The sequence below is a fragment of the Ovis canadensis genome, chromosome 2 (assembly GCF_042477335.2).
Source record: "Ovis canadensis isolate MfBH-ARS-UI-01 breed Bighorn chromosome 2, ARS-UI_OviCan_v2, whole genome shotgun sequence".
Classification (NCBI taxonomy): Eukaryota; Metazoa; Chordata; class Mammalia; order Artiodactyla; family Bovidae; genus Ovis; species Ovis canadensis.
Genome location: NC_091246.1, coordinates 215,263,034 through 215,286,585, shown reverse-complemented (window position 1 = coordinate 215,286,585; position 23,552 = coordinate 215,263,034). Strand labels below are relative to the sequence as shown.

The 23,552-nt window shown below is 42.9% G+C and overlaps 1 protein-coding gene and 1 long non-coding RNA gene across 4 annotated transcripts in view; one reads left to right on the top strand and one right to left on the bottom strand.

Moving 5' to 3' along the window:
- LOC138434157 (uncharacterized) overlaps positions 1-23,552 on the bottom strand; it is a 55,460-nt gene that overhangs the window by 5,172 nt on the left and 26,736 nt on the right. The window lies entirely within an intron of this gene.
- The window catches only part of PLEKHM3 (pleckstrin homology domain containing M3), a 208,537-nt gene that overhangs the window by 184,514 nt on the left and 471 nt on the right, over positions 1-23,552 (top strand). The window lies entirely within an intron of this gene.

The window sequence follows — 23,552 nt, the reverse complement described above, 5'->3', positions numbered from 1 at the left end:
CAGCCTCCTCCATCCGTGGGATTTTTCAGGCAAGAGTACTGGAATAGGTTGCCATTTCTTTCTCCAGAGGATCTTCCTGACCCAGGGATCAAACCCGGGTCTGTCACATTGCAGGCAGACTCTTTACCATCTGAGCCACAAGGGAAGCTCCAGTTCAATCCCTGGGTTGGGAAGATCCTCTGGAGAAGGAAATAGCTACCCACTTCAGTGTTCCTGCCTGGAGAATTCCATGGACAGAGGAGCCCGACAGGCTACAGTCCATAGGGTGGCTCAGTTGGATACAACTGAGCAATTAACATTTTGATTTTCACTTTCACTTTTGATGTAGAGTACTATAAGAACATTATACATTAATACATGAATTTGGTTTCCCTCGTAGCTCAGTCAGTAAAGAATCTGCCTGCAATGCAGAAAACCCAGTTCCATTCCTGGACCAGGAAGATCCCCTGGAGAAGGAAATGGCAACCCACTCCAGTACTCTTGCCTAGAGAATCCCATGGACAGAGGAGCCTGGCAGGCTACAGTCCACGGTGTCTCAACAGTTGGGTATGACTTAGTGACTAAACCACCACCACATGAATTTGGTGGGTTTCATATAGTAAGCATCCGTAACTATTTACTGTTTGGTTCAGCTTTCCCAAGTATGTTATATGTGTTCATTAACAACACTGACAAAACTTTTAAAAAACTGATTAGTTCAGTTCAGTTCAGTCACTCAGTCATGTCCGACTCTTTGTGACCCCATGGACTGCAGCACACCAGGCCTCCCTGTCCATCGCCAACTCCCAGAGTTTACTCAAACTCATGTCCATTGAGTCGGTGATGCCATCCAGGCATCTCATCCTCTGTCATCCCCTTCTCCTCCTGCCTTTAGTCTTTCCCAGCATCAGGGTCTTTTCAAATGAGTCAGTTCTTTGCATCAGGTGACCAAAGTATTGGAGTTTCAGCTTCAGCATCAGTCCTTCCAATGAATATTCAGGACTGATCTCCTTTAGGATGGACTGGTTGGATCTCCTTGCAGTCCAAGGGACTCTCAAGAGTCTTCTCCAACACCACAGTTCAAAATCATCAATTCTTCGGCACTCAGCTTTCTTTATAGTCCAGCTCTCACATCCATACATGACTACTGGAAAAACCACAGCTTTGACTAGATGGACCTTTGTTGGCAAAGTAATGTCTCTGCTTTTTAATATGCTGTCTAGGTTGGTCATAACTTTTCTTCCAAGGAGCAACTATCTTTTAATTTCATGGCTGCAGTCACCATCTGCAATGATTAGTTAAGAGAATTTATAATACTGGGACTAAGTGAAAAAAGTCAGACAGGGAAAGACAGATATTGTATGATATCACCTATAATGTGGGATCTAAAAAAGCAAACTCATAGGTAGATTAGCAGCTATCGGAGGTGGGGGATATGGAGTGGGCAAAATGAGTTAAGGGGGTCAAAGGTACAGATTTCCGTTTATAAGATGAATACTGTATAGCATGGTGGTGGCGGCAGCAGCAGGCTTAGTCGCTATGTCATGTCTGACTCTTTGCGACCCTGTGGACTATAGCCCACCAGACTCCTCTGTCCTTGGAATTTTGAAGTCAAGAATGCTGGAGTAGGTTGCCATTTCCTCCTCCAGGAGATCTTCCCAATCCAGAGATTGAATTGGAAATAGCAATACTATATCATATATTTGAAAGTTGCTAAGAGAATATATCTTAAAAGTTCTCAGCACAAGAAAAAAAAATCGTGACTAAGTGAGGTGATGGAATTAGCTAAACTTATTGTGGTGATCATTTTGCAACATGTACCTATATCAAATTATCATGTTGTATGCCTGAAATGAATGCAATATTATATGTTAACTATATCTCAATAAACCTGGGAAAAAATACTTATGAAGCTAGAGGAGCATTGGGCTTCCCTAGTTGCTCAGTCAATAAAGAATCTGCCTGCAATGCAGGAGACCCAGGTTCAACCCCTGGGTTGGGAAGATCCTCTGGAGAAAGGAATGGCTACTCACTCCGGTATTCTTGCCTGGAGAATCCCATGGACAGAGGAGCCTGGCAAGCTACAGTCCATGGGGTTGCAAAGAGTCAGACTTGACTGAATGACTAACACTCAGAGGAGCATAGTTTAAGTCTGAAGTAACACTGCAGCTTTCTACATAAGGTTGAAGCAGCTGATCTATCATTTCAAGTATTTCTCTGGCATGAGTGTTGGCCTAGGGAGAGTGATGACATGCCCTTGTCCTCAAGGCATCCTCAAGCATGTGTTCTTCCTGTGTTAGGGCATCTGCAGCTCACTGGTTATTCTTCTAAAAGGGCTACATATTTTGTTAAAGCACTAGGGACTTGGAGAAGCAGACTGAGTGTTAGCTAATAGTTAGCAACTTCCTACTCTCCTTCAAGAAACCACGATTGCACACAGGACCCTGAACTTACCAACACCAAACTCTTACCGGTTGAGTTAACATACTCTGACACCACATCCAGTCTGCACACGTTCACAGAACATTGCCTACATTTGTCTGTTGAGAACAAACACTGGCCGAATGGAACAGCCCATAGTGAGTGAGTTTCTAAGAGGTCTTACCCTCTTTTTCACTTTTAAAATCTATTTTGTCAGGTTGTGCTATGTTTAGTTGCTCAGTGGTGTCTCTTTGTGACCCCATGGACTGTAGCCTGCCAGGCTCCTCCCTCCATGGGGATTTTCCAGGCAAAATACTAGAGCGGGTTGCCATGCCCTCCTCCAGGAAATCTTCCCAACCCAGGGATCGAACCCAGGTCTCCCACAATGCAGGCAGATTCTTTGCTGTTTGAGCCACCTGGCAAGCCCTTTGTCAGGTTAGCTTACAGAAGAAAAAAAAAAAAGTCTCCTAAAGAATTCAGTTCAAGCCCCATCACTTTCATCCATTTTGGCCAAACTCCAGAAATGTCTAGCTTGTACCGAAGAGCACGAGGACTCCTCCCAACACCTTGACCTCTGGAATTGGCCTTTGTCATTTTGCATCTCATTGCAATTCACATCATCCTGCCCCTGAGGACCTGAACTTGTTGGGGCATGGACTTTGTTCTTTGTCTCAGCACCCTCTGCCCTTCTTTAAGCTTCATAAAGACATGAAGCTTCAGGTAACTAACTGTAGTCCAACCTTTAAAAGGTTTGTTTAAAAACAGAGAAAGAAAACTGCTTTATTATGAAGTATAAAATTACTTCTTCACACAGAAGATGCTGAGATGGGCAATTCTTAGCACAACTTCAACAGTCCATTAAGAGCTGCGTTTCCCACTGCCCTAGTTTCCTTTGATTTGTTCATGGAAGGTAACTGTGGAGATGGCTTTGCCTAAGTTGCCACTTAACGTGCCTAGAAAATTATCAAACTCTGAATCTGTCAGCGACCTTACAAAGGCTCTTCCATTTTTCTGGGCAACCCATTAGAGTTTTGTCATTTCGTGAAAGAGAGTCTCACGTTTGGGCAGGAATCTTTTGGTGGGAGTCAGGGGAGTAGGAGAAAACTCCGCAGGAGGAAGCGAGAGAAGCACCACGCAGAAGCTGGTCTTCCCTTGTAGCTTCCTATTTGCTCAGCCTTCAGTTTCTGTGAGTCCCTGCACAAACAGACCAAATACCTGGATTATGCCCTCATCTGGACTCGAATACACATATATTACATACCCTTTTTTCACTAATCAGCCTGACACATTCCTCTGTTGGTAAATGGTTCCAAAACAAACACTGTCGGTGCACCTAATTAGCAGGTTCCTGGGCTGTGCTTGGCAGTCCTGTTACATCCTGTTCAACAATAGGGAACAACAGCCTTGGCTGAGTCGGCTGTTAGGGAGGGAACAGCTTCCCCCCAATGCATATACGCTTTTTTAATGATATTTCCTTTCTGTGGCTTTTCTTGGGACGCAGCCACTCAGCAAGTATTGTAATGAGGTGTGGGATTCTCCCGGCAGCTCGAGGGAATTTGGACTCCTCCTCATAGGTGCCTTTGCTGAGGAACCAGTGGTTGGCATCTGCTTGACGTTTCTCTCTCTCTCTATTCTCTCTCCCTCTCCCTCTCTCTCCCTCTGGTGTTGAAGAAGAGCATATTAAGGAACTTTCTCCATAGTTCTCTAACTCCCCTGCCTGCGTTCTAGAATCAAAACTAACAAAGGTGGAAGGACCCGTAGAGACCATGTCAACATTTTTAGCGTAGAAACACTGAAGCCCAGAGAGCGTACAGATTCTGTGAGGGGCAGAAGAAGGAGGCTGACTTACAAGATGGAATTCTGCCCCACTTAGGCTACATGACTGCCTGCTCTTCGGTGTATTTATTGAGTGGGTAAAGGTTCTCCTTGATAAAAACTGGAGCACAATGCTCGTTTTTCGGCTTTTAAACTTTGGTCAAAGAGTAACTTGGTAAATAACATTTCACCTTGGCCTCGTGGCTCCTATATTCACACATTGAAATGTTTCGGAACGTCTGCTGATACAGGCAAGACTTTGTGTAATCCTCAGGGCTGACCTGACCCTTTATGCCATTAAGCCACTTGATAAATACCATGCATTTGTAAATACAATCCTAGCTGGTGAGGCCGCTATTGTTTTTTGAAGCCGTTTGGTCACTTGAATAGATTGGCTGTTGTCTCCCCCAGACACATTTCTTACCAAGTTTCTAGTTACGTGTCTGGTTAATATTGTGTTAATCATCTTCTCTCTAAGCATTTCAGTTAACCTAATTTTTTGCGGTTTGGAGTGGGGGTAAGTTATTAAACTCCTGTTTCACCTTTTCAACTGTAAAATTGATGATCATTATAGAAAATGCTTAAAGTACATAAAAATATAATGAAGAGAATTCTCCATACCCATGTATGCATATGTATTTTTTAGTAAAACTGAGATTGCATCCAGTCTTTTTATCGCATCATAGTAGAACCAGGAAAATAGTCGTGTTTAACCTATATATTTTCACTAATGGGTAATTTTACAGGAAAAAAAAATGTAACTGGCTCTAAAATTGTGAAGATCCATTTAATAAATAGAGGCAGGCTAGTGCCTGGAAAATCCCATGGATGGAGGAGCCTGGAAGGCTGCAGTCCATGGGGTCGCTGAGAGTTGGACACGACTCAGTGACTTCACTTTCACTTTTCACTTTCATGCATTGGAGAAGGAAATGGCAACCCACTCCAGTATTCTTGCCTGGAGAATCCCAGGGATGGCGGAGCCTGGTGGGCTGCCATCTATGGGGTCGCAGAGTCGGACACAAGTGAAGCGACTTAGCAGCAGCAGTCCTCAGAAAAATCACTGGACTGATGACTTGAAAGTCTAGATGTCATTCCTAACTCAGTTGCTTTGTGACCTTCAACAAGCCATCCCCTACCCCTCTACATAGCAGGCATATGACACTGTTTTAAGCTCTTATTGACCAGAGAAGTAAGAGCTCGTGAGAGCTTTACTTCAGGTCCATTTTGTACTAGTCTCTTGATAGTTTGTCATGACGTTTTCAGGGAAGTTGATGCTTTTTTTTAATACAATCCACCCAAAGGGATTAAGATATAAATTCAAATGTTGACTCAGTCCACCATTTAGAAATAATGTAGGATTCTTAAGGGACTCTTGTTTTTCTCACTGCTCCATCCTCTACATCTAGAACAGCACATAGTAAATGCTCAATAAATAATTTATGAATGGAAAGTTTATTTTACTTTGGCTTTTCAAACCCGTACTTACCTATTTTATTTTAAACAGCCTTTAAGCTCATTTCAGGGAATTTGCCTACTTAAGTGTAGACATTGCCAAGATATCTGACTTTTATCGAGTGATCGCTAACATTCAACTATATATTAGGGGCAGATGTGCTTTATTGGCCCAGTGGAGCCTTCACTGTCACAGACTTGAGCTTTGCTAAGCTACCCAGGTAACTTAATTTTCAAAGCATCTTTTAGGTCACTTCTTAGTGTGTGCTTTTTTCTTCTCTGTGGGACTGTAAATAAGTAACCTGAATACACAATGGAGAAGAGAAAGAGTATTTACCTTTCCATATAAAAAATGTTGACTTTTCAGACTGAGCAATATGTTTTGAAATGAACTGTTTTTATACTTTAGAATTACAAGAGGTACAATAGTATCTTGGTTTTGTCAGTATATGTTTATGATGGTTTGAGACTTTTTTCATCCAACTGTAGGAGTACAAATAGTATCCTGTTAAAGTTGTTTTCTTGTTCTTATCTCAGCATCTAACATGCATCATTATATCTTTATTGAATCCTTTCAGTATTTTGAATATTAACCCACTCAATGCTGCAGTAGGAAGCATCTGCCTGTGCCACCTAGAGCTACCATTAGTAATCGTCTGCTTGGTTCCTGATTCTCTCATAGTACATAAAACAGAGTTAAAGGCGCAGTTCATGGATGATTGCATTCTGTACAAAAGTTGCTCTTTAGACTGAATTGTATCAGAGCATAGAACCTGGGGAGCTTAGCAATCATTTACACATTGCCCCCACACCCTGCAACACACTTCCCTTCCCCATTCCACTCCACCATCCATGGATGCCAGCATCCCCTGCAATACCATTCCCATAGGTAGTTGGAGATTCAGGCTGTCAAACAGTATGGTATCCTTTCTGCCTCACTGTGTTATCAGCACTTGCCTGAAGTTTGAAGGAGACACAAAGCCTCCTAGGAGGGTGAGGGTAAAAGACTACTCTGTATCCTTAGCTAGCTAGTCTCACTTACTTCTGTTGACGGATGGGGATGGGAGTGGATGCTCTCACCAAAATTAATGGGAAGAACTTTTTTGATGAGAGAACAGGGAAAAAGAGTATTAAAAGAAGTGATTCATAAGACTTCCCTGGTGGTCCAGCAGTTAAGAATCCAGCTTGCAGTACAGGGGATGCCCGTTCGATCTCTGGCCAGGGAACTAAGCCTGTGCACCGCAACTAGAGTCCACGTGCAAGAGATCCCACGTGACACAACATACGAAGATCCCATGAGCCCAGACAGCAAGTAAATATTTTTTTAAAAATAATTCATGTGAAAAACAGAAATGCCTTTTATAAAACCAGTAACATAATAGACTGACTTGCAAATAATGAATCAGTGACTGGTTTAAAGACTGCACTGGAAACATTGAGTTCAGTTCAGTCGCTCAGTCGTGTCTGACTCTTTGCAACCCCATGAACCGCAGCACGCCAGGCCTCGCTGCCCATCACCAACTCCTGGAGTTCACTCAGACTCACATCCATTGAGTCAGTGATGCCATCCAGCCATCTCATCTGTCACCCCCTTCTCCTGCATCCCTTCAGTTCAGTAGCTCAGTTGAGTCCGACTCTTTGCGACCCCGTGAACCGCAGCACGCCAGGCCTCGCTGTCCATCACCAGCTCCTGGAGTTCACTCAGACTCACGTCCATAGATTCAGCAATGCCATCCAGCCATCTCATCCTCTGTCGTCCCCTTCTCCTCCTGCCCCCAATCCCTCCCAGCATCAGAGTCTTTTCCAATCAGTCAACTCTTCACATGAGGTGGCCAAAGTACTGGAGTTTCAGCTTCAGCATCATTCCTTCCAAAGAAATCCCAGGGCTGATCTCCTTCAGAATGGACTGGTTGGATCTCCTTGCAGTCCAAGGGACACTCAAAGAGTCTTCTCCAACAGCACAGTTCAAAAGCATCAATTCTTTGGCACTCAGCTTTCTTCACAGTCCAACTCTCACATCCATACATGACCACTGGAAACATTGGCAGCCACTAATTTGAAGTAAGGTAACTTAGGCTAAAAGATCTAGTTAGGCTTGAACATGGGGAAGCTGAAGTATCTTAAAGCTCTTCTTTAAGAGAGGAGTTGACACATTCTTTTTTTAGAAAGAGGTGGTGGAGAGAAAGGAAATTTAAAACACTTAGGTAGGAAAGCAGCTTATATCAGTGATTGGGAAGAAAAACTTCAGAACTGAGAATGAAGAAACAAGCAGAATTTCCCTGGGAAGACAAGGGGTGGAGTTGGGTAGGATGACATTAGGGTGGAAGAGTGAAGCCTGAGTTAGCCTGAGGGATGGCATGATTTTCATGCAGTCAGAAAGAGGCACCAGCCCAGGGGCTAAGGGACACTAGTGATGTGAATGTCAAAGCAACAAGCATGAAAGGTGACTTTTCCCTTCCTCTCTTTCCTGAGAGTTACGTAAGGTCCACTGTTTAGAAGAGAGAGACCTGGGACTTCCCTGCTGGTCCAGTGGTTAAAACTCTTTGCTTCCAGTGTTGGGGCTCAGGCTCAATCCCTGGTCAGGGAAGTAAGATCTCACATGCTGCACAACACAGCCAAAAAATAAATAAATTTTAAAAAATGAAAAAGAGAAACCTAATTGGGCGAACCTAATTGGAACTTCTAATGCTTAGAAGTACCTAAGAGCAGTTCTTAACCCTTTTCCCACCTAACCCCACAAAAGTTTCCTAGCTGTTTTTTTCACTGAGGGGTCTAGAGGGCTTGCCCAAGTCACTGAAAGGGTGACTGAAAGAGACACTGAAAGGCTTAGTTATTAGTTAGCAAGCATGTTGTTAACCAGACCTAAGCGAAAGGCACCCACTGGCTTCTCCCAGTGAATGACCACATTGCTCCCCTTGAGAGTTTCCTTTGCTGATATACAACCCTCTAGCCTTCTCCACCCTAGTCCTGTCTTATGAGTGAATATACACAGCGTTGAAAGAAATACAACTTGCAGTGACTTCCTGGTGTCTAATGTGTCTGTTTATTACTTGTGTACATAGTATAACTATTCATAACATTTTTTTATTACTGTGTTATCAGTTTCAGGGGCTCCCCTGGTAGCTCAGCTGGTAAAGTATCTGCCTGCAATGTAGGAGACCCCAGTTTGATTCCTGGGTTCGGAAGCTCCCCTGGAGAAGGGAATGGCAACCCACTCCAGTGTTCTTGAGTTTCCCTGGTGGCTCAGATGGTAAAGAATCTGCTTGCAATGTGGGAGACTGGGTTCCATCCCCATCTAGCTTTTACTAATATGCAGAGTGGAAGTGAACGTTTCAAATAATGTTCTCACTGAATCAGAGGAGCTGCTAAAAAAAAGGCATGTTGTTCATGCATTTTTCTCTCATTCAGTGTTTTAAGCATTATTACATTATTTTTTCAACATGTTTGGTTCAAGCACACTAGGCTAAAACCTTATACATTATTGAACAGTTAAACCATGTTTTCTAATCTAATAAACATGTACACAGTCTATTAGTTTAACCCACCAAAAGTTAATACTTTTGTCACTGTATAGAGATAAAAATAAATAACTGAGATGTTATTTATTATCAAAATGTCAAATATCTAAAGTAAAGACTGAAAAAAAAAGTCAGAATTGGTCCTTGATTACCTCATATGTTTATACTGTGGCATCTCTTTTTAAATTAAATAAAACTAAGAAATAAAATTATAAATTTAATTGGTTGATGATATACATTTCAACTTTTTTCATTTAAAAAAACATAAAGATGGGCAGCATTGAACTTAATAGAGTCAAGATAGAATCTCTTTGGGGTGTGGTGGTGGTTTAGTTGCTAAGTCGTGTCCGACTCTTGCGACCCCATGGATTGTAGCCTGCCAGGCTCTCTGTCCATGGGATTCTCCAGGCAAGAATACTGGAGTGGGCTGCTGTATCCTTCTCCAGGGAATCTTCCCGTCCCAGGGATTGAACCCAGGTCTCCTGAATTGCAGGCAGATTCTTCACCAACTGAGCTACGAGGGAAGCCCTCTTTAGATTAATTAACTCTTTCAGTTCAGTTCAGTCGCTCGTCATGTCCGACTCTTTGCGACCCCATGAATCGCAGCATGCCAGGCCTCCCTGTCTATCACCAACTCCCGGAGCTCACTCAGACTCACATGCATCAAGTCGGTGATGCCATCCAGCCATCTCATCCTCTGTCGTCCCCTTCTCCTCCTGCCCCCAACCCCTCTCAGCATCAGAGTCTTTTCCAATGAGTCAACTCTTCACATGAGGTGGCCAAAGTACTGGAGTTTCAGCTTTAGCATCCTTCCTTCCAAAGAAATCCCAGGGCTGATCTCCTTCAGAATGGACTGGGTGGATCTCCTTGCAGTCCAAGGGACTCTCAAGAGTCTTCTCCAACACCACAGTTCAAAACCATCAATTCTTTGGCGCTCAGCCTTCTTCACAGTCCAACTCTCACATCCATACATGACCACAGAAAAACCATAGCCTTGACCAGACGGACCTTAGTCAGCAAAGTAATGTCTCTGCTCTTGAATATGCTATCTAGGTTGATCCTAACTTTTCTTCTAAGGAGTAAGCGTCTTTTAATTTCATGGCTGCAGTCATCTGCAGTGATTCTGGAGCCCCCAAAAAATAAAGTCTGACACTGTTTCCACTGTTTCCCCATCTATTTGCCATGAAGTGATGGGACCAGATGCCATGATCTTTATTTTCTGAATGTTGAGCTTTAAGCCAACTTTTTCACTCTCCTCTTTCACTTTCATCAAGAGGCTCTTTAGTTCCTCTTCACTTTCTGCCATAAGGGTGGTGTCATCTGCATATCTGAGGTTATTGATATTTCTCCCAGCAGTCTTGATTCCAGCTTGTGTTTCCTCCAGCCCAACGTTTCTCATGATGTACTCTGCATAGAAGTTAAATAAGCAGGGTGACAATATATAACCTTGATGTCCTCCTTTTCCTATTTGGAACCAGTCTGTTGTTCCATGTCCAGTTCTAACTGCTGCTTCCTGACCTGCATACAGATTTCTCAAGAGGCAGGTCAGGTGGTCTGGTATTCCCATCTCTTGAAGAATTTTCCACAGTTTATTGTGATCCACACAGTCAAAGGCTTTGGCATAGTCAATAAAGCAGAAATGGATGTCTTTCTGGAACTCTCTTGCTTTTTCCATGATCCAGCGGATGTTGGCAATTTGATCTCTGGTTCCTCTGCCTTTTCTCAAACCAGCTTGAACATCTGGAAGTTCACGGTTCACATATTTCTGAATCCTGGCTTGGAGAATTTTGAGCATTACTTTACTAGCGTGTGAGATGAGTGCAATTGTGAGGTAGTTTGAGCATTCTTTGGCATTGCCTTTCTTTGGGATTGGAATGAAAACTGACCTTTTCCAGTCCTGTGGCCACTGCTGAGTTTTCCAAATTTGCTGGCATATTGAGTGCAGCACTTTCACAGCATCATCTTTCAGGATTTGAAACAGCTCAACTGGAATTCCATCACCTCCACTAGCTTTGTCCGTAGCAATGCTTTCCAAGGCCCACTTTACTTCACATTCCAGGATGTCTGGCTCTAGATTAGTGATCACACCATCATGATTATCTAGGTCATGAAGATCTTTTTTGTACCGTTCTTCTGTGTATTCTTGCCACCTCTTCTTAATATCTTCTGCTTCTGTTAGGTCCATACCATTTCTGTCCTTTATCGAGCCCATCTTTGCATGAAATGTTCTCTTGGTATCCCTAATTTTCTTGAAGAGATCTCTAGTCTTTCCCATTCTGTTCTTTTCCTCTATTTCTTTGCATTGATCGCTGAAGAAGGCTTTCTTATTTCTTTTTGCTATTCTTTGGAACTCTGCATTCAGATGCTTATATCTTTCCTTTTCTGCTTTGCTTTTCCCTTCTCTTCTTTTCACAGCTATTTGTAAGGCCTCCCCAGACAGCCATTTTGCTTTTTTGCATTTCTTTTCCATGGGGATGGTCTTGAATCCTGTCTCCTGTACAGTGTCACGAACCTCATTCCATAATTCATCAGGTACTCTATCTATCAGATCTAGGCCCTTCAATCTATTTCTCACTTCCACTGTATAATCATAATGGATTTGATTTAGGTCATACCTGAATGGTCTAGCGGTTTTCCCTACTTTCTTCAATTTGAGTCTGAATTTGGTAATAAGGAGTTCATGATCTGAGCCACAGTCAGCTCCTGGTCTTGGTTTTGTTGACTGTATAGAGCTTCTCCATCTTTGGCTGCAAAGAATATAATCAATCTGATTTTGATGTTGACCATCTGGTGATGTCCATGTGTAGAGTCTTCTCTTGTGTTAATTATAACTAACTGTTTAGATTAATTCTAAAGTTGTTTACTTGAAGGGAGACTGTTTTTTACCAGATATCCAAATGTATTATAAGACAGTATACTGTTTGGACTTCTCTGGTGGTCCAGTGGCTGAGATTCTTTGCTCCCAATGCAGGGGGCCCTGGTTTGATCCCTGGTCAGGGAACTAGATCCCAAGATGCTGCAACTAAGAGTTTGCATACTGTAACTAAAGATCTCACATGCTGTGACAAAGACTGAAAATCTCAAGTGCCACAGCTAAGACCAAGCACAACCGAATAAATAAATTAAAATATTTAAAAAATAAAACAGTACAGTGTTGGCATAGGAAAATAAATCAGTGGAATGGGATTTCAGAAAGCATGGAGATAAATCCAAGTTATAGGGAAATTTAATGCACAGTAAAGGTAGCACAGCAAATTAGTAACACAAAAATGGATCATTCCATAAAAGGAACTGGGAACCAGATAACCACTGGAGAAAGAAAAATAATGCTGGATTTTACCATACTCCTTACGTCAAGATAAATTCCAAATGGATCAAATATGCTAATGTATAAAACAAACAAAACAAAAACCCATAAAGTACTAGAAGAAAAGAAGGGTGAATATTTTTATCATCTTAAAATGTGGAAGGTCTCTTTAAACTTGACACAAACCCAGAAGCCATGAAAGCAAAATGCTTTTAAATACATTTTTTAAAAGCTAAATGCCTAAAATTTTATAGATAAAGGCAAATGTAAACAGGAAACTTGGAGCGATATTACCACACATGTGACAAAGCATTAATTTCCTGAATATAAAAAAAAAAGAAATCTATAAAAGTCATTAGAAAATGCAAAGGACACAGACCAATATACAGAAACAATATGCAAATGGCCAATAAATATAAGAAAAACTGCATTTTGTGATAAAGAAAAGCAAAATAAAATGAGATGCTTATTTATCAGCTGTAGGAACATATTAATAGACATGAAATGTAAAGTCCTATGAAAAAACAGTAATTAACATCACTTCCTATTTCATTTTGCTAAGTCCATGTTATTGTTCTAAGTATTTAGAATGAAAAGTGAAAGTCACTCAGTCATGTCCAACTCTTTGTGACCCCATTGACTGTAGCCTGCTAGGCTTCTTGTCCATGGAATTCTCCAGGCCAGAATACTGGAGTGGGTATCCGTTCCCTTCTCCAGGGTATCTTCCTGACCCAGGGTTCAAACCCCAGGTCTCCCAAACTGCAGGCAGATTCTTTACCGTCTGAGCCACCAGGGAACCCCAAGAATACATAGACTAGCTTTGTCTAATATATTAAATAGAACAACTGCCTTTGGAAATGATTGGCCTAGAGCAGTTGTTTTTGAACTTTTTTATTCATCAGAATTCTCTGGAGGGCTGGTTAAAATAGTGACAAGCCCCACCCTGTAGTTTATAATTCAGTAAGTCTGGCGTGGAACCCAGTAATTTGCATATCTAACAAATTCTCTGGTGATGCTGGTTTGACTAGTCCAGGGACCACACTTTGAGAACCACTGGCCTAGAACACATTGAGTATTAGAAAATAAAGTAATACTGTATTGTAGAAAATTGTATTGATGAGAAGAGACAAATAGGGAAGTAAGTAATGACAAAACACTTTGGGTCTTTTATCTGAATGCCTTTCTCCTTTTAAATTTACACCATTTAACTTATTCCTGCGTAACTAATCATGCTGTTTAAACTAGATCTACCTTCTGAACTTTTTTGCATTTTTCTAATGTACCCATGCTTGACAGTTTCCTTTATTTGTGTTCCATTAAGTGTCTTGAGGAACTGAAATGTAGTATGTTAAATACTAGTAAATCCCATCAGAATCTTGGTATCTATTTTTATAAATTATTGTTTCTTTTAAAGAGGTTTTACTTCAAACCTTGACAGTTAAATTTTTCAGTTTTACATTTTAAAGGTAGGCTGGTAAGTTAAACAGCAGTCTATATACATAAGCCAAGATAATTTTTTTTTAATCTGCATTAACCTAATAATATTCTTATATTTACTGTCTTTATCTTAGATGTAGCAAGATATTTCTAAACATCTCTTGGACTTTTAGATATTTTGAACTACTTTAGAGGTTTTCAGAGAAAGCCATTGCTCTTATTTATGGTTTTTTTAATGGCTACAATCATGATATATCCTAGCTGTTTACAAAAATTGTAGAAAATTTTAAAATCCTCCTTCGGTTTACTTTTTCTAATATTAAAACAAGATTTTCCTGAAGTAATTCCAAGAAGTAATGGAGATTTGTCTGTTGAGAATGATATTAACTGCCAGGTGAACCACTGAAAAAAAAGAAAAACCACTTAGAAGTGTCAGAAATTCCTTTTTTTCATTCAGGTCAAATCTATTATGATTTTACATACATAGAGTATTACTGAGAAGTCCTGTCACCACCTGCAAATTAGCAAGAAGCATTTATTAAGCATTAGCACTAAAGATAATGGTGAGTTACTGTCCCCAGTAGGGTAGCAAAATTAGCAAATGAATTAATTAACCCTTGTTTACATTCTATTTTCAAAGCCAAGATTTTAAGTAAAGCTCTTGTCAAAGGTATTAGCTGAGCTTGGGTTTACAAACTAAAAGTGCAAGACCTGTGAAAGCCAAATGCTTTGTGGGCTGTAATCAGGGAAAAAACCTTCCTTAATTAACTTCAGGGATTAAAAGGTAAATAAAAAGATCATTTCAGGGCATACCAATTGTTCTTCCCAGATTTGAGCCTTAGCAGGTATTTGGGGATATACTAAGTAACTTAAAGGGCCATGTGGCTAGTAACTGTGGAAAGAGGGCCAGATTTAAGTCAGAAGACAGAAATCACAGCCAAAGTTGACCCACCATTTACTAGTTCTGGGACCAGAGAAGCCACCAGCTATTTTATTATTTCATTTCATGTTTATCTATTTACTGACTGACTTATTTAAAAAGGGAATACAACTAGGAGAGCTATTTAAGGATAATTTATGTAAAAGTAGGGGCAAAGGGCCTTATAGATATTGTCTGATTTAAATATCTAATTTGTGCATTTTATAATTCAGAACTACCGGGATAGCTTTACAAATTAGCACATAACGTGCCTAAATCTGCCTGACATTTAGTCAAAGGCACTGGATCTTTGATCTTTTCTAGTCTCATAGAACTCCAATCAAACTATAGGGGATACCTTTTCACTACCCACCTCCCTACCCACCCCAAGCCAAAAAAAAAAAAAATAACAACACAGTTAACAACCCTAAATGTGATGGACCCAGATGCAGTTCATCCCTGCCCTCACTGTCCAAGGAGCCAGACCCTTTGTTGTCTCCCTCCCACCTGCTTCTCCTGGGGCAAAACCAAGGGGTACCTGGGGAATGGATTTCTGGTTATCCCAGCACAAGTCTTGCTCATTCATTCATTCAAAAGAATGCACCTTTTAGATTGTATCATCTAGTTAAATCATATTTAATTCATTTTACCTTTGAATGTTTAGTAACATATTCTGTGTATTCTTCTAAACAGCATACATATAGCTATATAAGTACATGCATAGCACACATACACACAGAGACAGACATGCTATATATGATATTGGCTGGTTTCCTATTTAAGCAAATTATAAATTGTTTGCTGACATCCATTTACTGACTGAAGAACAGAAGGAAACACCAACCCCAAACATGAAAATAACCAGGCCCCAATAACTACCTCCCTTAGCTAAGAGATTTGAATAATCATCTTGGTTTCTGAGAAAAACCAATAATAACTAGTGACCCTGTGAGGCATCTTACATAGCAGCCATACCCCAAACCGCACACACATGCCTGATAATGTGCACTTACTCTGCGCCCCACCCTTTTCGTCGTGGGCTCCACTGAGTGGAAATCAGCCAGAGCTCACCCTGCTCTGTGGGCCTGTCTTTCCCTTGTCAGAGATCCAACCAAGCTAAGCCTGAATTTCAATCCTAGTGAAATATCTGAGGTCATTGCCTGAGCCAAAAATAAAAATGCAGCCAGGGAGGAACCCAACATGAACAGAGTAGAAGCATCTCAGTGACCTCAACCTGGGGCAGAGGCCTCTCGCGGCTTCCTGTGACCTCCCTGTGTGCAGCTAGAAGCTGGAAGGGTACAGACAAAGCCATCCTCAGCCTGTCTCTAATTGGTTTCACATCATCAGCATTCCAGAACAGGAAACTCTCAGCAGCCAGAAATTCTTGCTTCTTTGCCATAGTATTTGAGAAGCAAGCCTTTCCCTTGCACATATTTAGTTCTGTTAGTTTTGTCACAGGTGAGTTTTCTTGAATTTGATAGCTTGTAATAAGAACATCCTGTCTGTCCAATCTCTTGGCAATTGACTATTTGATTTCTGGGTTCTGGACCTCTCTTTCATTTGCTGTAGGTCAGTAAGCCAAGTTTTAGGGTTGTGTATAAGAAATCAACCCTGAATATTCGTCAGGACTGATGCTGAAGCTGAAGCTCCAAACTTTAGCCACTTGATGTGGAGAGCTGACTCATTGGAAAAGACCCTGATTCTGGGAAAGATTGAAGGCAAAAGGAGAAGGGGGCGGCTAAAGATGAGATGGTTAGATAGGATCACCGACTCAATGGACATGACTTTGAGCGACCGGGAGATAGTGGAGGACAAAGGAGCCTCTGCAGTCCATGGGCTTGCAAAGAGTCAGACACGACTTAGCGACTGAACAACAATAGAGTCTCGTCTGATGATGCCTTTATTAAGACACAGAATGAGATTTGTTTCCCCCAGCTGGTGGAGATATTCCTCTGCCCCGTTCCAAGGAAGGGGACCAGTTTACCAGGCACGCACCAATCATTAATGGTATTGACCCCTAGGGCTTCCGCAGACTCAAACCTTGAGTTACTCCTTTCTCCTCACACATCCTCTGGCGTACACTGTACTGATCGGCACCTGGTCCTCTCCAGTGTGGCTGTCCCAATGTTTAAAACACAAAAGTAAGTACTTCCATGTAGGCTGATGAATGACTACTGCCTCTGGCCAGTCCTCACCCCCACAAAATAACCCCACAACATTTAACAATTCTGGGGATTTTTCTTGGGGAAAAGGGATGCTGATGAAGATTGGGAGAAAACTTAGAAGTCCTTAATGTTTAGTTGAAATTTTATTTGAAGGGGCAGAGTCAACTCTTTTTGGCCCAATTCCTGATGATCAGAGCTGTATATAAGCTATTTCATCACTTGACTAATGAATGCACATAACATTTCAAATCTCACTCTTCACTTTAAGGCTCATCTCATGTTAAGGCTCATTCATTCCCAGCTTGTCAGTTTGAGATTTTTCTGAGCAGGGACCAGCAGGGCTACATTCCCACTCATTCATCCACAGACCTGGGGCCAAGGAAGTTTGGAAAGAAGAAGATAAAACCCAGAGTAGCTCTTTTTCCTCTGCACAAAATCTGCAGGTTGGAAGGAACCTTAAATACCATCTAATCCAGCTTTCTCTTAGCCTTTTCGGGAAAGTGAGGTTCCGAGATGAAGTAAGTTCTCCAAGATCCCAGTAATGCCAGGGCCAAGATTTCAGGATTACTGTCTCTCATTGTGCTCTCCCTTCTGCAGTAAGTGGCCTCACTGCTATTTTGCTGGTCTCCTTTCCATTGCAGAAGTCACTGAAACTGAACTACTTCACAATTAGGTATTTATTTTATGGGGCAAATAGAAAAGTATTTGGTTTTGGTTCTCTAGATGGCTTAGATACGGCTCAAAGAAGGAAGGAACACCACAGAGAAATCCCTTGGAAGTTCTTGGCCAAAGAGGGGATAAATATGGTGCAGGGTCAGTCACCAAGATGGCCTTTGGGGAGAATGGAAAAATCAAAGTGAGCTGATAGAAAGTTGAGTGTTACTAGTCAATGCACGGACTTCCCTGATAGCTCAGCTGGTAAAGAATCAGCCTGCAACACAGGAGACCCCAGTTCGATTCCTGGGTTGGGAAGTTCCCCTGGCAAAGGGACAGGCTACTCACTCCAGTATTCTTGCCTAGAGAATCGCCATGGACAGAGGAGCCTGGCGGAGCACAGTGCATGGGGTTGCAAAGAGTTGGACACGACTGTGACACACAGCACAGCACAGTCAATACACAGAATTGTGTATTGGGTATGGGCACAGAATTGTGCCATGGGTATAGGCTTCTTAAATGATGGCCTAAACTAATTTTAGAAACCACAGGACGGTTAATGCTAAGTGAGTTTCAGCTATTTTAATCAAGTGATATATTAAAATATGTATTTGTGAAAATGACGTGAATAAACACACTACACTGGACCTTATTGGTTAATTTGACTGTAAGCCCGCAGGGAATACTTGCAGGTTCCACCTGGAGAGGGTGCTGTTTATGTACTCCCTGGGTACCCTCTCTGTGATACCTTGTCCAGATAGGTTGAGTCAACAGTTCTCAACCCAGAAAGTTTCCTACCCCTGCCTGCCCTCCACCCCACCCCAGGGACATTTGGCAGTGTCTGGAGGCACTGATGGGAGGAGCAGGGTTTGCCACTAGCATCAGGTGGGCAGAGGCCAGGGATACCACTAAACATACTATAGTGCTCAGAAGGTGGTGCTGGTGTTTCTGCTCAGTCGTGTTGACTCTTTGAGACTCTGTGGACTGTAGCCCACCAAGCTCCTCTGTCCCTGGGATTTCCCAGGCAAAAAAATACTGGAGTAGATTGCCATTTGCTTCTCCAGGGGATCTTTCAACCCAGGGTTCGAATCCATGTCTCTTGCATCTCCTAAATGGGCAGACAGATTCTTTACCACTAGCGCCACCTGGGAAGCCCACAGTGCTCAGAATAGCACCATACAACAAAGGACTCTAAGTCCCAAACATCAGTAGTGCCAAGGCTGAGATCCCTGGATTAAGTGAAGCAGTGAATGCTTTCAAGAAAAAAACAGGAAAATCTATTGCATGGCCCTTGGTTATAACCAAGTATATGTCTATGCAGTCACATCCTCCATGACACGACCCTGGAAAGGGAGGCCACATGGTCTTTGTTCTCCAGGGGCCACAGCAGAATCCAAAGACTGCTGACTGCTGGACTGGATGACTCAGAAATGAAGGAGCTGGCTTTCATTGGATGTATCACTGAGGAATGCCAAAGGGACGCTGCTCTTTCATTATCTGTAGCAATTTTCTGCCCAGACAAATACGTTGGTAGCTTTGCCTTATGTAAAAGACGTGTTCCTTAAAAGTTATGTTTAATTGTATTTTGTATTTTTAATACAGTTAGGAAATTCAGTAAAAACTAAGGGGTCAGTGAATCTTTTTAGTGTGAAAGGTTCTTTTTAGTAAAGTCCTATTCTCAAAGAAAAGAATACCTATATATTGCATTTTTAATGTAAATATTTTTTCCTGCACACTACATTTTTACTACAGAGCTCATAACTCTTATGTGAGAGTCTCTCTTCCTCCTTCCTTCTCCTGCCCTTGTTCCTTTTCTGTAAAGGGAGGATCAGGGGGAAATTTTAACAGTACAGGCTCTGAATTTGGGAAAGTCATTGATAAGTCTATCCACTTACACAGGTCAAAAGATGCCTGCTGGGTTACAGATTGTTAGAAAAAATAGGACTTGGTTCTATTTTGAAATCATTCATTTTTTATCTTACACTTTTTTTTATTTTCCAGTTAGTGACCTTTGGCTAGAAAGAGCAGGTGTACCTGGTCCCTCCATCCACCCCTTGGGTGTTTGTTGCACCAGAAATATCTGATAAGACTCAACCTCTCCACTCACAGTGGGGTGGGAGAGGGGTATCAGCAGAGACAGGGAGTGGTACTGAAGGAACCCAGCGGTTGTCTCCTTATCAGTCATTCCCTAGTGTAACATCCCTAGGTGTGTAAGTCACTGACTAACTCAGCAGGATAGAGGAGGCAGGAAGGAGGAAATTTATTAAAGTTATCATTCGTCTCCCTTCAGTAGTAGGAGGTTACAGAGGTGTGACCCACTGAGGACAAGGCCACCGAGGGGACGCCAGCCAGACAAGAGACGCACAAGGACACCTGTATTTGCCCTTCATTCCCTGCCTGCACTCTCCCTGGGAAGGAGGGAGGGGTTGAGGCCAGAGAGATGGTAAGGATGACCCCACCATGTCGACAGCCCGGCAGCTCCAGGCAAGAAGGCAGGTGCCAGCGTCACCATGGGAGCTGGTGTACCCTTTCGCTTGCTCCTGGAACCACGGGCCCTTCCATGTACATCCACCCGTTTTTCTCTGAAAACCCCACTGACTGGGAAGGAAGTCATTGTGAGTACCAAGGATATAAATTCCATGCCCAAGGTCACTCAAAGAAAGATTTGAGATTTGGACACAAGGATTCTAACTTGAAGCCCCACATGTCCTTCCGTGATCACGCACTACTCTCACTTAGATAAGCAGGCCTCAGGTACAAGCCTTGGCTGGGCTGCCGGGAGTCCTGGGTTCTAGTCTCTGCTCTGGCTTTTACTCACTATGTCCTCGTGAGACAACTACTACCCCTCTTAGAACCTCAGTTTTCCTCTCTTTGAAATGATGGGGTTGATCTGAGTGCCCTCAGGTCACCACAGTGGCATAGGTGAAATCAGGCTGAAATGAAGACTTGCAGGAAGGCAGCAAGTAGCTGCTGACACTGGAAGAGGCCGTCTCAGCTATGTGATTAAGTGTTAACCAGGTGCCAGGAACCGTGCAAACGCTGTATCTGTGATCTCATTTGGGCCACACAGCACCAGATGAGGTACACGTTAATGGAAACCCAGCATAGCAGATAAGGAAGCTGAAGCTCAGGGAAGTGAAGTAACTTCCTCAGGGTCACTGTCTTAGTCAGCTCTGGCTGTCACAGAGAATACCACAGCCTGGATTTATCTCTTACAGTGCTGGCAGCTGGAAGTCCCAGGTCAGGGTTCAGCAGGGCTTGGTTTCTGGCCAGCGCTCTCTTCCTGGTTTGCAGACGGCTGCCTTCCTGCCTCGGTCCTTACCTAGCCTCTCCTCCGAGTACAGGCAGGGGCAAAGAAGGGGCTCTCTCTTGTCCTTCCTGTTGTTGCTGTTCAGTCACCCAGTCATGTCTGACTCTTTGTGACCCCCTGGACTGCAGCATGCCAGTCCTCCCTGTCCCTCACCATCTCCCGGAGTTGCCCAAGTTCATGTTTATCACATCGGTGATGCCATCTAGCCATCTCATCCTCTGACAGCCTCTTCTCCTCTGCCCTCAATCTTTCCCAGCATCAGGGACTTTTCCAGTGAGTCATCTGTTCGCATCAGATGACCAAAATACTGGAGCTTCAGCTTCAGCATCAGTCCTTCCAGTGAGTATTTAGGGTTGATTTCCATTAAGATTGACTGGTTTGATCTCCTTGCTATCCAAGGGACTTTCAGGAGTCTTCTGCAGCACAACAGTTCAAAGGCATCAATTCTTTGGCATTCTGCCTTCTTTACAGTCTAGCTTTCACAACTGTATGTGACCACTGGGAAGACCATAACCTTGACTGTATGGACCTTTGTTGGCAGAGTAATGTCTCTGCTTTTCAGCACACTGCCTATGTTTGTCATCACTTTCCTGCCAAGAAGCAATTCATGGCTGAAGCCACCATCCGCAGTGATTTTAGAGCCCAAGAAGAGGAAATCTGTCACTATTTCCACCATTTCCCCCTCTATTTGCCATGAAGTAATGGGGCCGGATGCCATGATCTTAGTTTTTTTAATATTTAGTCTTAACCTGGCTCTTTCACTCTCACCGTTCACCGTCATCAAGAGGCTCTTTTAGTTCCTCTTTAGTTCTCTTCTTATGAAGACACAAATCATATCAGATCAGGACGTATCTTTATGATTCCCGTGAACCTAAATTACTTCCTGAGGACCCCATCTCCAAATATAGATACATTGGAGCCTGAGGCATCAGCATAGGGATTTGGGGGGCACACAGTTCCATCCATGGCAGTCCTATAGGCAGAATGTGATTTGAATATAGATTGGCATTAGGCCATCTCACCCTGCCTGCTCTACTAACCACTGCTGTGCAGTATTTAGACAAGTGTTCTTGCCTGGAGAATCCCAGGGACGGGGGAGCCTGGTGGGCTGCCGTCTGTGGGGTCGCACAGAGTCAGACATGACTGAAGCGACTTAGCAGCAGCAGCTGAGCTGGAGGTAGAGACTACTGGGTACAGTGAAGCTTCTGTCTTTTAATCTGTAGATACAGATAGATACAGATTTATCGGATTTAAGATAGATACAGATTGAAGCTGGTAGATACAGCCCCTGCCCACACACTAGTGCCTGTCCCTCTAAGTCCCTGCCTTCTCTCCTGGGTACCAGCGTGGGTGGGAAGATCCTCCTTTGACCAAACTTTCTGAATCCTGAGCCAATAGCAGGCCAGGGAGTGGCTCTCCAGAGACCATCCCACACCCAGGTCTGAAACTCAAAGAAAAGTAGGAGGCATAAGGCTGAGCCCTGAGGACTGGCTCCTTCACAGCCATCATTGAACCTGCATGCACACTGCCAGCGGAGCAAAATCACATAGGCCCAGTTCCCTGGGCTCCTGGGATGAGGTCCTAGTCGGTTGTCACTCACGTGAGGAAGGATGAGAACTTAATCCTCACTGGCAAGCCACCCAATGGAGCAGCTATAGTTGTGCTTGTCAATTAAAAGTGAGAAAAGTGTTACTCAGTCATGTCTGACTCTTTGCAACCTCATGGACTGTAGCCCGCCAGGCTCCTCTGTCCATGGAATTCTCCAGGCAAGAATACTGGAGTGGGTAGCCATGCCCTCCTCCAGGGGGTCTTCCTGACCCAGGGGTTGCACCCAGGTCTGCTGCATTGCAGGCAGATTCTTTACCATCTAAGCCACTAGGGAAGCTTGTCAGTTACTCATTATTAAAGGCTTTGCAGTAAAAACAAGCCATTTAGACTCCTACAGGCTTCCACCAAGCCAAACAACATCATCCACCTGGAATGTCTCCTCTCTATAAATTACAGCATTTGTGTGTTTTTTGTTTTTCTTAAAAAACAAGATCTCTCCCCAACTCTCTCATGCTTTACTGTTCCCACGTGTGTTATGAAGCTAGATATAGAGAGGTTTGAGGGAGTTTCTAATTTAAGAAAACAAAACTCAAAAGAGCAACAGACCACAGTCTATCATTCAGAAATTGAAAATATGCCATTTTGACACTTTCCAAAGTGTCAAATAAAGGTAGGGAGTGACAGGGAACCGCTTGGCTCTTGTTAGCGGAAGCACATTTTCACCGCTATGGCACAGGGGCTGTCACTGGTGTTGGGAGTGTTTTCAGTTGGCAGGGCACTCCACTCTTATTTTCTGTCACTTCACCCTAGAGGCACTACCCCCTTTTCTTTCTCAGTCGAGCTAACACATGGAGCTTCCAGAGCTCTGTCCATTTTAACCATGATCACAAAATTGCTAACTGACTGCTGACTACCCTCCACCCAGAAAACATAAGCCTGTCCCCAGCTAGTTCTAATCAGAAACAAACAAAAAACAAAAAAAGACACGTTTTTCAAATGAAATTCAACCTTGTGTCTTTTGGGAAAG